Genomic DNA, 10,088 nt, shown 5'->3' on the forward strand with positions numbered 1-10,088 from the left:
TAAACAACCACAGGGTCCGATACACCTTAATTTTATTATTCTTAACAATTACTAGTATTATTTATTGGTATTTTTAAACATATGATGCAATCCAACTATCTCACAAATAAAATGTAGAGATTACACAACTCCTGGTACCAAACCATGTAGAGCAGTTTGTCTTAATATTGATTTAATAGTTATCAACTTTATTAGTAATACATTAAGCAAATTAGTCAAATGACTTCCTTGCAGCATGATGAACTATGAAAACCATATAGAGTCATCAAAGACTGTGATTTTACATAAATGGACATTTCTGCTGGCAGGTCAAAATGCTGACATAAAACACTGCCTGGGAGAAGGACACAGAGTTGTGTCAAGTTGGCCAAGGACTGCACCGCAGAGAGGCCTATAGAGGTGTCCCACAGAAGTAAGTTGCTGATCAGAGCTAAAGCAGCAGGTGTTCATTATATGTTCCATGATATTATACATAAACCTCTGTGGCCTAACATGTCTTACACAATCTGAGATGGCACAAGATGTTTTGCACAAACACCATGGATATTCCAGAGAGAGAAAGTAGCAAGATTTCCAACGTCCAAATTGTGGTAGGGCAGTTCAGATTTTCCCCACAAGCAGGGTTCTTTCCGATTGGCCCACAGCAGCTTTCCCAAGAAACCAAGCCTTCAGCAACTGCATTAAACAGGCAGTTTAGGTCAAAGCATCTCTCTCTGAAGATCTAATATCTGGATGAGAGAGACAGCAAGTGTGATTGTCGTCACCTGGCTACTGAGAGTGCCTTAAATCTGGTAACTACTAAAGTCGCTTCTCTTATATTCACCCTTTAAAGTCTTTATAACTCTTCCTTTAAAGTCAAGGTAGATGGTTGTGAGATGCAGAAAGAGAAGAAGAAGACAGCTGTGATAACTCTGAATGAACTTTCTAGCTATCTAAAGAATCCATTTGGAGTCACTGTGATGCAAGGTTGGAGAACCCACCTTCATGCCAGTTTTAATGGATAAGTACCAAATTCCATGCATTTTGTTTACTCCAATAAAAACTTGGTTATTTTAAAGGTACCTGAGTTAAAACCATCTGCAGGATAATCTCAGTTATCTGAATTCCCTTTATCCAGAAATCCTAATTATCCGAATGCACAGTGAGTCCCTCCCGTAGTGCTGTGTTAGTTAATCACCCTCTGATGACTAAGCTTAGGGCTGTGGGAGCTGCGATTTGGGAGGATTTCCAGAGTTAGAGATGAAGACAAGGAAAAAAGGGAAGAATTAGGGAGAAGGTGGGAAGGAGAGAATAGGTGGGGAGGGAGAGAAGAGCAAACAGGCAAGAAAGAAACAGATGAAGGGGTTAAGGTGAAGACTGAAAGGAAAAGGGGTCAAGGAGAGACAGGAGAAAGGGAGAGACAGTACAGCAGTTAAGGGAAAGAGAACAGGGCAGGAGGGAGGGGAATGAAGAGAGACAGAGGAGGGTGGAGGAGAGAAAAAGCTCACTATTTCCCAATGACCTATAAATACAGGACTCTGTCTCCTCTCTGTCTTTGTGTCTCTTCTCTCCAGTGACACTGAGTTCCTGACCAACCTTCATCCATGAAGATCCTTTATCTGCTCTTTGCTGTCTTCTTTCTGGTGCACCAGGATGCAACAGGTAAGATGTAAATGAAAATGAGGGATGATACAGAGGGGTATCTGGGAGCACATAGTAAGGTTGTCTAATCCTTTCTATTAGAAAAACGTTTCTGATGTTTTCTTAAGAGCTCTAGCATCTCCTTCAGCTTGCAGACAATACATGAAATTTGAGAGGAATTATCCTGAGGTCAGGGATGTGTCTTTGCTGCCCCCAGTGAAAATCATTGAGATTTGACCTAATTATGACCAGTGGGGAGAAAAAATATTTCCATCATGTTTTTCTCAGATCTTTTAGGGGCTTGCTGCTTTTACTACTCCACAGTCTACCACTACTGCATGCACTCTTCCTGAAATAGGAAATCACACAATTGATTAACTGGATGGTATACAGACAAAATGAACTCATGCCAACCCTGTTCAATATACCTTTGGTCTAGGAGAAGTTGCGTAGGGCTGGGAGCTAGAAGACTGTAACTTACAATGTATCATCTGCTGGCTAGTGTTAGTAATTCTGTGCCTTTCACAACTTGTATTATAAAGTCAGGCCTCATGTCCCCCTGAGACATTACACAGCTGGGAACAGAACCAAGGTCTCTTCATCTCAGTGTTTTAGCCCCACTCTCTCTCAGAACCTACCACAACTATGTGCTTAGCTTTGTTCTTAGAAATGATATCATCAGCGTGGGACAGTGTTTGCAGCTGTAACAATGTACCCGTTTCAGTTGCCCAGTGACCTCCAATTAAAAATGTTCTAACCTAACTATTCTACAAGCTATGACTGTGCACATTTGGGCTGCATTTTCAAAACAATAAGTCCTACAGGTATAACCGGAGAGTGGCAATTGGTCATCAAGAAACTATTCCTAAGTGACTCTTCAGAAAAAAAAAATCTACAGTTTCACAGACAGTCAGACTTTTTCAAGCCCTTCTCTTTCAAAAAGCTGTAGTCATCCAAACCAGTGCTGAACAAGTTAAACACCACTTAGCCAAATTGCACTGATGATACTGCCTAGCACATCACAGTCAGAGCCAGGGGGAATCAAACCCACAGCAGCAGCCACCAAAGGAAGGTGGAGATGTGGGCAGCTACTTGCTTTTCACTCGTTAAAGGCATGGGCAGCAAAGGATGTCCATGATCAGGCTGCAGATTGGAGAACTATACCTCTGAAAGCCAGCGGCCCGTTTAATTAACTCACTCTGTTCCCTTCTTAGAGTCAGCCACTGAATTTGTACAGAACTACAACCATTCAAGTAGTAATGAAGCTGTGATAAACTTTTGCACTGGCAAATAATTGGGCTGACTTGAACAGGTGAAAGTAAATAGGAAATGCCTGTCATCCTGGAAATAAAGCCCTAATTTGCCCTGCTCTGCAGAATGAGGATGACTCTTTTCCTTTCTGCAGAATTCTCCCAGGCTCAGAATTTCAACAGGAGATGTATACTCCAGGGGGGTACCTGTTTCTATCTGAGATGTCCCCCATTTATGAGGACACTCATTGGAAGATGCTTCAACGGTGGTGTTTGCTGTGAAAGGTAAGTTCAGCATTCCACAAGGCAGACATTGCAGTGTGAACAGAAATATTTGTTCCTCTCCTTCTTACATCCAAGCTGTTTAATGCTCTCGGAGGCTTCGCACACATGGCCCAGCCCAGAGGCAAAGGAGGCTTCAAGCAACATCTGTGCTGCCCACATTCTAGGCCACCTGAGAGCTGGACTGGCCCCAACATGTATGAGAACCATTCCTCTGGCTGCTCTTACAAACAGCAGCCTTACCCAGGCTGCCTGTGGACTACTCCACAGCATGGAGCAGCCCAGAGTCTCTGCAGTGCTCAGTGCTACAGGGATTCCTCCATAGACCTGACATCCTCTGTCAACGTCTCCAGCACCACCCCAGCTCCAATGCTTGCAACAGGGACAGCAGTGACCTATTATGGCAGCCATGAGTTGCTCATGCTTTGGGAAAGTCTCCCACATCCAAGTCCCTTTATGATTCTTGTACAGTCTCCATCTGCTGCTGAAGTTTCATATATGGGCAGGAGTTGGCACCCAAGCACCCCATTATCTACATTGCTTTTATATTTTAGAATAGGGAAGTCAAGTAGGAAAAACAAAAATCTGGAAGAGTGAGTGCAGACCCTGGGTCTACTTTGTATCAGTCTGCAGGGGAAGTGAAGGCAACAATTAGAAATAAAATAGTATCTATACCAAATGGGAAACAGGGGAAATGGATAACAGTCAATCTACATTAGAAGTGATGAAGTTTAGCCTTGTGAAAGGGGAAGCTAAGGACATTGTGGAAGAATCCATGGCTGGCAGGGCTAAGAATAAAATGGCATTTTAAAAAAAAATCTAGGAGAAAAGAAATCCTAACAATCGTATGGGCCCATTCCTAGATGGCGATAATATTGTTTATAATGAGGTAGAAAAGGCAGACATGTTCCGTTCTGTATTTGGAAAGAAGCAGGCTGATGCACTGATAATACATGAAGATGGTGACTACTATCTATCCATTAGGAAATAAGGAAGATGTTAAATAACATCTACTAGGGATAAATATTTTTTAAATCAGCAGAGCTGGATAATTTCCATTATGGAATCCTCAAAGAACTGGCTGAAGGGAGCTCTATTCCATTGACCATTGGTAACAAATTTTGAAATGTTGGGGAGATTCCAGAAGACCAGAAGAATGTTAACGTTCTGCCAATATGTAACAAGGGCAGGTGGGATGATCTGGGTAACAATTAGTCTGACATCAGTTCCCAGCAAAATAATGGGAAAATGACTCCATCAATGAAGAATTAAAGATTAAGAATATAGTTGATGTCACTCAGCAGGTCTTTTAGGATATTAGGACTTGATAAACAAACCTAATGTAATTTTTGGATGACATTACAACTTTAGTTGAGAAAGGTAACTGTGTACGTGTAACAATTGTTATTGCAAACAGTTTGACTTAGCACTGCACATGTTTCCGAGTAAAAACCTAGCACCATAGAACCTCATTAAAGCACACATATAATACAATATACAACCTAAAATAGTTGTCAATGGGGATTCATCGTTGTATGTGGGTGTGTCCAGTGACTTGATTAAAGTGTATACGTGTAACCCACACTCCTCCTGGTTGTGGTTTTCTGTCCCATCTAGTGGCACCGAGACCACTTAGAGAGCAATTAATGAGTCTGCTCTACAGCCTTAGCTAACAGGCAGTTGGCTTTTAGCTCATGCTGTAGAGGCTCATGCACTAAGCTCCTGAGGTCCCTGGTTCGATCCTGCCCACCAACGACCGGGGTTTGTTGGCGTTACATAAGCACAGTCACAGGGAGATAATACCAGCTTCTCAAGGGCTCTTTGATCTAGCAGCGAAGGCAGAACAAGATCCAATGGCTGACAGCTGAAGCCACACAATTTCAAGTTAGAAATAAGACACAAATTTTTAATAGTGAGGGAACAAACGGCCAAAGGAAATAGTGTATTCTCCATTGCTTGGTGTCTTCATATCACGGCTGGATGCCTTTCTGGAAGAGAATCAAATACATGTTACTGGGCTGAATAGAGGGGGTAACTGGAGGAAATGCTATGGCATGAGGTCAGACTAGATGATCATATGGTCCAAATTCTGGGAACAAAATGGCTGCTGTCTGCATCAACTGAATATTTATAAGGCTTTAAAACTGTAAAGCTAAAGCTTTATGACAAAGAAAAGCCTAAGAGTTTGGAGGTTACTGACACCTGAGGGTGAATGTAAGTTTGTGCTGTGCAGAAAAGGTAAAAAAGTAAATAAGGTAAAGTATTTTCAAACTAGTTAACTCAAAACTGGCAGAACATTTAATTGGGTGCATGTCTCAGTCCTCACTCAAGTCCACACCACCAACCCAGTGTTAAAAATATTCAAGTGGAAGCTTACACATTAATTAAAAGTGCAGCCAGACAGACACAATGCAGCATTTCACTGGGCTTCCCTATGGTATATGTGGGTCCAAATGTTGCAAATACTAATGCACATCAGGAGCTGGATTAAGAGTATCATTGTTCATGGGTGGGAGATCTTACAGACTGGAGATGCTGTAGAACACAGACATGTGCTAGGGGCTATCTTGCCCAACAGATTGGGGATTAAAGCAGAAACCTCTGAAGTAAAGCACAAGAGGAGCTCTCTAACTGGGCCTGTAACAGACTCCCATTCTCTGTAGATCAGGCACAGAGGGGACACGTAACACATGCTGACCAGTGGGTGAGACCTGCATGCTATTGGAAGTGCTCACCGTTCCATATAAGTAAAACAGCACCAATCCACCCAGGATTTAAAATCATTTAAGAGCAGATGAATCTTTCAGTCCTTAAAGCAGCTCAGTACAGATTCCTAGCCCATGATTGCCCCCTTATGAAGATAAAGGAAGATAATTATAAAAATCTTGGTGATGTCAATGCAGGGGTGAAAGTAACTTAAAGGACTTACTGGTATGCCAGAGTCCTGAGTGGGGGCGTGGCCTCAACCAGAAGGGGCGTGGCTTCAACCGGAAGGGGCAATTTAAAGGCCCTGGGGCTCTGTCTGGGAGCCCTGGGGCCTTTAAATCACCCTGGAGCTACCAGCTGCAGAGGCAGCTGAGGGGCCCGGGGCTCATGGGTGAATTAAAGGGCCCAGGCTCTGGCCGCCGCAGAGCTCTGGGCATTTTAAATCCCTGCTGGAGCCCAGCTGCCAGAGCCCTGGGGCTCCGGCAGCCGGGGCTCAAGCGGGATTTTAGAGGGCCTGGGGCTCCCCACAGTGGCAGGAGCACCGGTCCCTTTAAATCCCCACCTGAGCCTGGCTCTGTCAGCTGTGCTCCGGCAGTGCTTTAAAGGGCCTGGGAGGTCCTTCCACTGCGGGGAGCCCTGGGCCCTTTAAAGCGCCACCCGAGCCCCACTGCCAGAGCTCTGGAGATGATTTAAAGGGCCCGGGGCTCCCCGCAGTGGCAGGAGCACCAGGCCCTTTAAATCACTGCCGGGGAAGCCGGTCCGGCACAGCGTACTGGCTCTTGCCGGTATGCTGTACCGGACCATACTGGCTTACTTTCACCTCTGTGTCAATGTGAACACTATTCATAAGTGGTTTTTTAATGTTTTAAACATCAAAGTTTAGATGGTGTAGAGAAAGTAGATAAGGAAGTGTTGTTTACTACTTCTCATAACACAAGAACTAGGGATCACCAAATGAAATTAATAGGCAGCAGGTTTAAAACAAATAAAAGGAAGTATTTCTTCACACAACACACAGTCAACCTGTGGAACTCCTTGCCAGAGGATGTTGTGAAGGCCAAGACCATAACAGGGTTAAAAAAAAAACTAGATAAATTAATGGAGGATAGGTCCATCAATGGCTATTAGCCAGGATGGGGAGGAATGGTGTCCCTAGCCTCTGTTTGCCAGAAGCTGGGAATGAGTGACTGGCATGGATCATTTGATGATTACCTGTTGTGTTCATTCCTTCTGGGGGACCTGGAACTGGCCAATGTCAGAAGACAGGATATTGGGCTAGATGGACCCTTGGTCTGACCCAGTAGGGCCGTTCTTATGTTCTTATGTTAAGGTTGCTATAGAAAGTTAATGTGGCAACTCTGCATTTCTCTAGCCATTTCTATTCCTGCTTTTATTGTTTTAGACCGTATCTGTCATTAATTTTACAGGAGGCCTAGTTTGGTCATATTGTTGTATCAAGCACAGCTCCCCAAGAAGGAGTTGGGAGGGTGAGAGATTTTCTCCCCCTACTAAAACACCAGGGACACAGATTTAGGGCAGGAGATGTGAAGCTAGGAGTCCCTTGGGGTTGCACAGTGAAAACTAGAGAGGTAGGCTGGAGTGGCCCTAGTATGCAATTGTCACCCGAACAAAGTCAGCCTTCACTGAGACTTGGAATTTCCCTTATTCCCTTCATCCCTAAAGGATGAAGTTATTTATCACTGAATTAATTAGCTCTCATTTTAGCTTCAGCTGTGCTCAAGGTGTCTTTAATAGAACAAATGTATCTGGATGTGAGTTACGTTTTTCTGCAGTACAGTTTTTATAGGCAGCCTGTTCGCCTGTTTAGATACATAAAACTATCCCTCTTAAAATTCTGTAACAGTATGTTGCAGTAGGGAAATGAATTCCCTGTGCCAGAGTTAACCAGGAACCCCTTCACTCACCACACAATGACAGGGGGATTCCACTTGTGCCTCTTGATTTGAAATAAAACTTCATATTATCCCTGTTCTACAGGAAAACATTAACAAAATCTGATTCTCTTTTTTTTCTACAGGGGACTGTGATTTTCATTGTCTAGGCAGGATATCTGGGAATCTGGGAGACAGCCATTTGCTTCTAAAATCATTGGATCCTACTTCAAGAGAACTCTGAAGTACTGTTTGTTTAGGCTCTAAAGAACCTTATGAGCTGGAGAAATTCCAGAAGGGAGCCCTTGTATCCCCCATATAAGATTTGTTACTTTCCTTTTAATAAAAGCAAGTTGGTTTGAGATAATCTTGTTGAACTGTGTGTGTGTGTGTGTGTGTGTGTGTGTGTGTGTGTGTGTGTGTTGGTGGGAAGCAAATGATCTGTTTCTATAATTTGTCTCTGTGATGGGTTGGATCACAGACACCCCCTTGGGGCTGCCAACTGATGTGCCAAGACTACTTCTGCCCCTGCTTTCCCTGCCCTTCCAGCTTGGGATTTCAGTGCCCTGCCTGGTTTGAGCCAGGCCCACTAGCCTGCTGCAAACCCAGACCCAGGTCTGAATCATGCCCTCTAAACTGTAGGTTTAAACTGAAAGCAGCTTAAGAAGTGTTCCTGTCCAACTTCTAATGGGGTCCAAATCCCAAACAAATCTGTTTTACCTTGTATAAAGCTTATACAGGGTAAACTCATAAATTGTTTGCCCTCTATAACACTGATAGAGAGGTATGCACAGCTGTCCCCCCCCCCCCCGCCCCCAGGTATTAATACATACTCTGGGTTAATTAATAAGTAAAAAGTTATTTTATTAAATACAGAAAGTCAGATTTAAGTGGTTCCAAGTAATAGCAGACAGAACAAAGTGAATTACCAAGTAAAATAAAATAGAACATGCAAGTCTATGTCTAATACAATAAGAAAACTGAATACAGATAAAAACCTCACCCTCAGAGGAATTCAAGTAAGCTTCCTTTTACAGATTAGTCTCCTTTTAGTCTGGGTCCAGCGATCACTCACACCCCCTGTAGTTACTATCCTTTGGTCCAGTTTCTTTCAGATATCCTTGGGGGTGGAGAGGCTATCTCTTGAGCCAAGTGAAGATAAAATGGAGGGGTCTCCCAGGGGTTTAAATAGACTTTCTCTTATGGGTGGACACCCCTCCCTCCCCCTGTATAGAATCTAGCTACAAAATGGAGTTTTGGAGTCACTTGAGTAAGTCATATGTCCATGTATGACTCAGTTTTTACAGGCATCAGCCATTGCCCACGTGCTATCTTGAATGTCTTCAGGAAGACTTCTTATGTGGATTGGAGCCTTCCAAGATCCATTGTTCGTTAAGTGCTTCTTGACTGGGTACTTAATTTGCACATTCCTTTCTCAAGAAGCTGACCAAATGCTTTACTAAAGCTACTTAAAAATCAAGGAAGTACACAACCAATATTCATAACTTTGAATACAAAAATGATACATGCATACAAATAGGATGAATAGATTCAGTAGATCATAACCTTTACTGGAATATGTTACAAGGCATATGTAGCTGTCAAGGTTCCTTCCCCACTCTGAACTCTAGGCTACAGATGTGGGGACCTGCATGAAAGACCCCCTAAACTTATTCTTACCAGCTTAGGTTAAAAACTTCCTCAAGGTACAAACTTTGCCTTGTCCTTGAACAGAATGCTGCCACCGCCATGCGTGTTAAACAAAGAACAGGGAAAGAGCCCACTTGGAAACTTCTTATCCCAAAATATCCCCCCAAGCCCTACACCCCATTTCCTGGGGAAGGCTTGATAAAAATCCTCACCAAATTGTACAGGTGAACAAAGATCCAAACCCTTGGATCTTAAGAAAAATGAAAAATCAATCAGGTTCTTAAAAGAAGAATTTTAATTAAAGAAAAGGTAAAAGGTAAAGTAATCACCTCTGTAAAATCAGGATGGTAAATACCTTACAGGGTAATCAGATTCAAAACATAGAGATTCCCTCTAGGCAAAACCTTAAATTACAAAAAGACACAAAAACAGGAATATACATTCAATCCAGCACAGTTTATTTTACCAGCCATTAAACAAAAGGAAATCTAACGCATTTCTAGCTAGATTACTTATTAACTTAACATGAGTTTTAAGACTACATTCTTCATCTGTTCCCAGCAAAAGCTTCACACAGACAGACCCTTTGTCCCCCCCCACTCCAGATTTGTAAATATCTTGCCCTCTCATTGGTCATTTTGGGTCAGGTGCCAGCTAGGTTACCTTAGCTTCTTAACCCTTTACAGGT

General features: G+C 42.9%; 1 long non-coding RNA gene across 1 annotated transcript; it reads left to right on the top strand.

The window, feature by feature from the left end:
- Nucleotides 1-669: 669 nt before the first annotated feature.
- LOC119853513 lies at nucleotides 670-8,117 on the top strand. Its single transcript, XR_006279681.1, has 4 exons — nucleotides 670-791; nucleotides 1,554-1,641; nucleotides 3,026-3,155; nucleotides 7,897-8,117. It is a non-coding gene; the product is annotated as an uncharacterized LOC119853513 (long non-coding RNA).
- Nucleotides 8,118-10,088: the final 1,971 nt, after the last annotated feature.

This window comes from Dermochelys coriacea, chromosome 3 (assembly GCF_009764565.3).
Source record: "Dermochelys coriacea isolate rDerCor1 chromosome 3, rDerCor1.pri.v4, whole genome shotgun sequence".
NCBI lineage: Eukaryota > Metazoa > Chordata > Testudines > Dermochelyidae > Dermochelys > Dermochelys coriacea.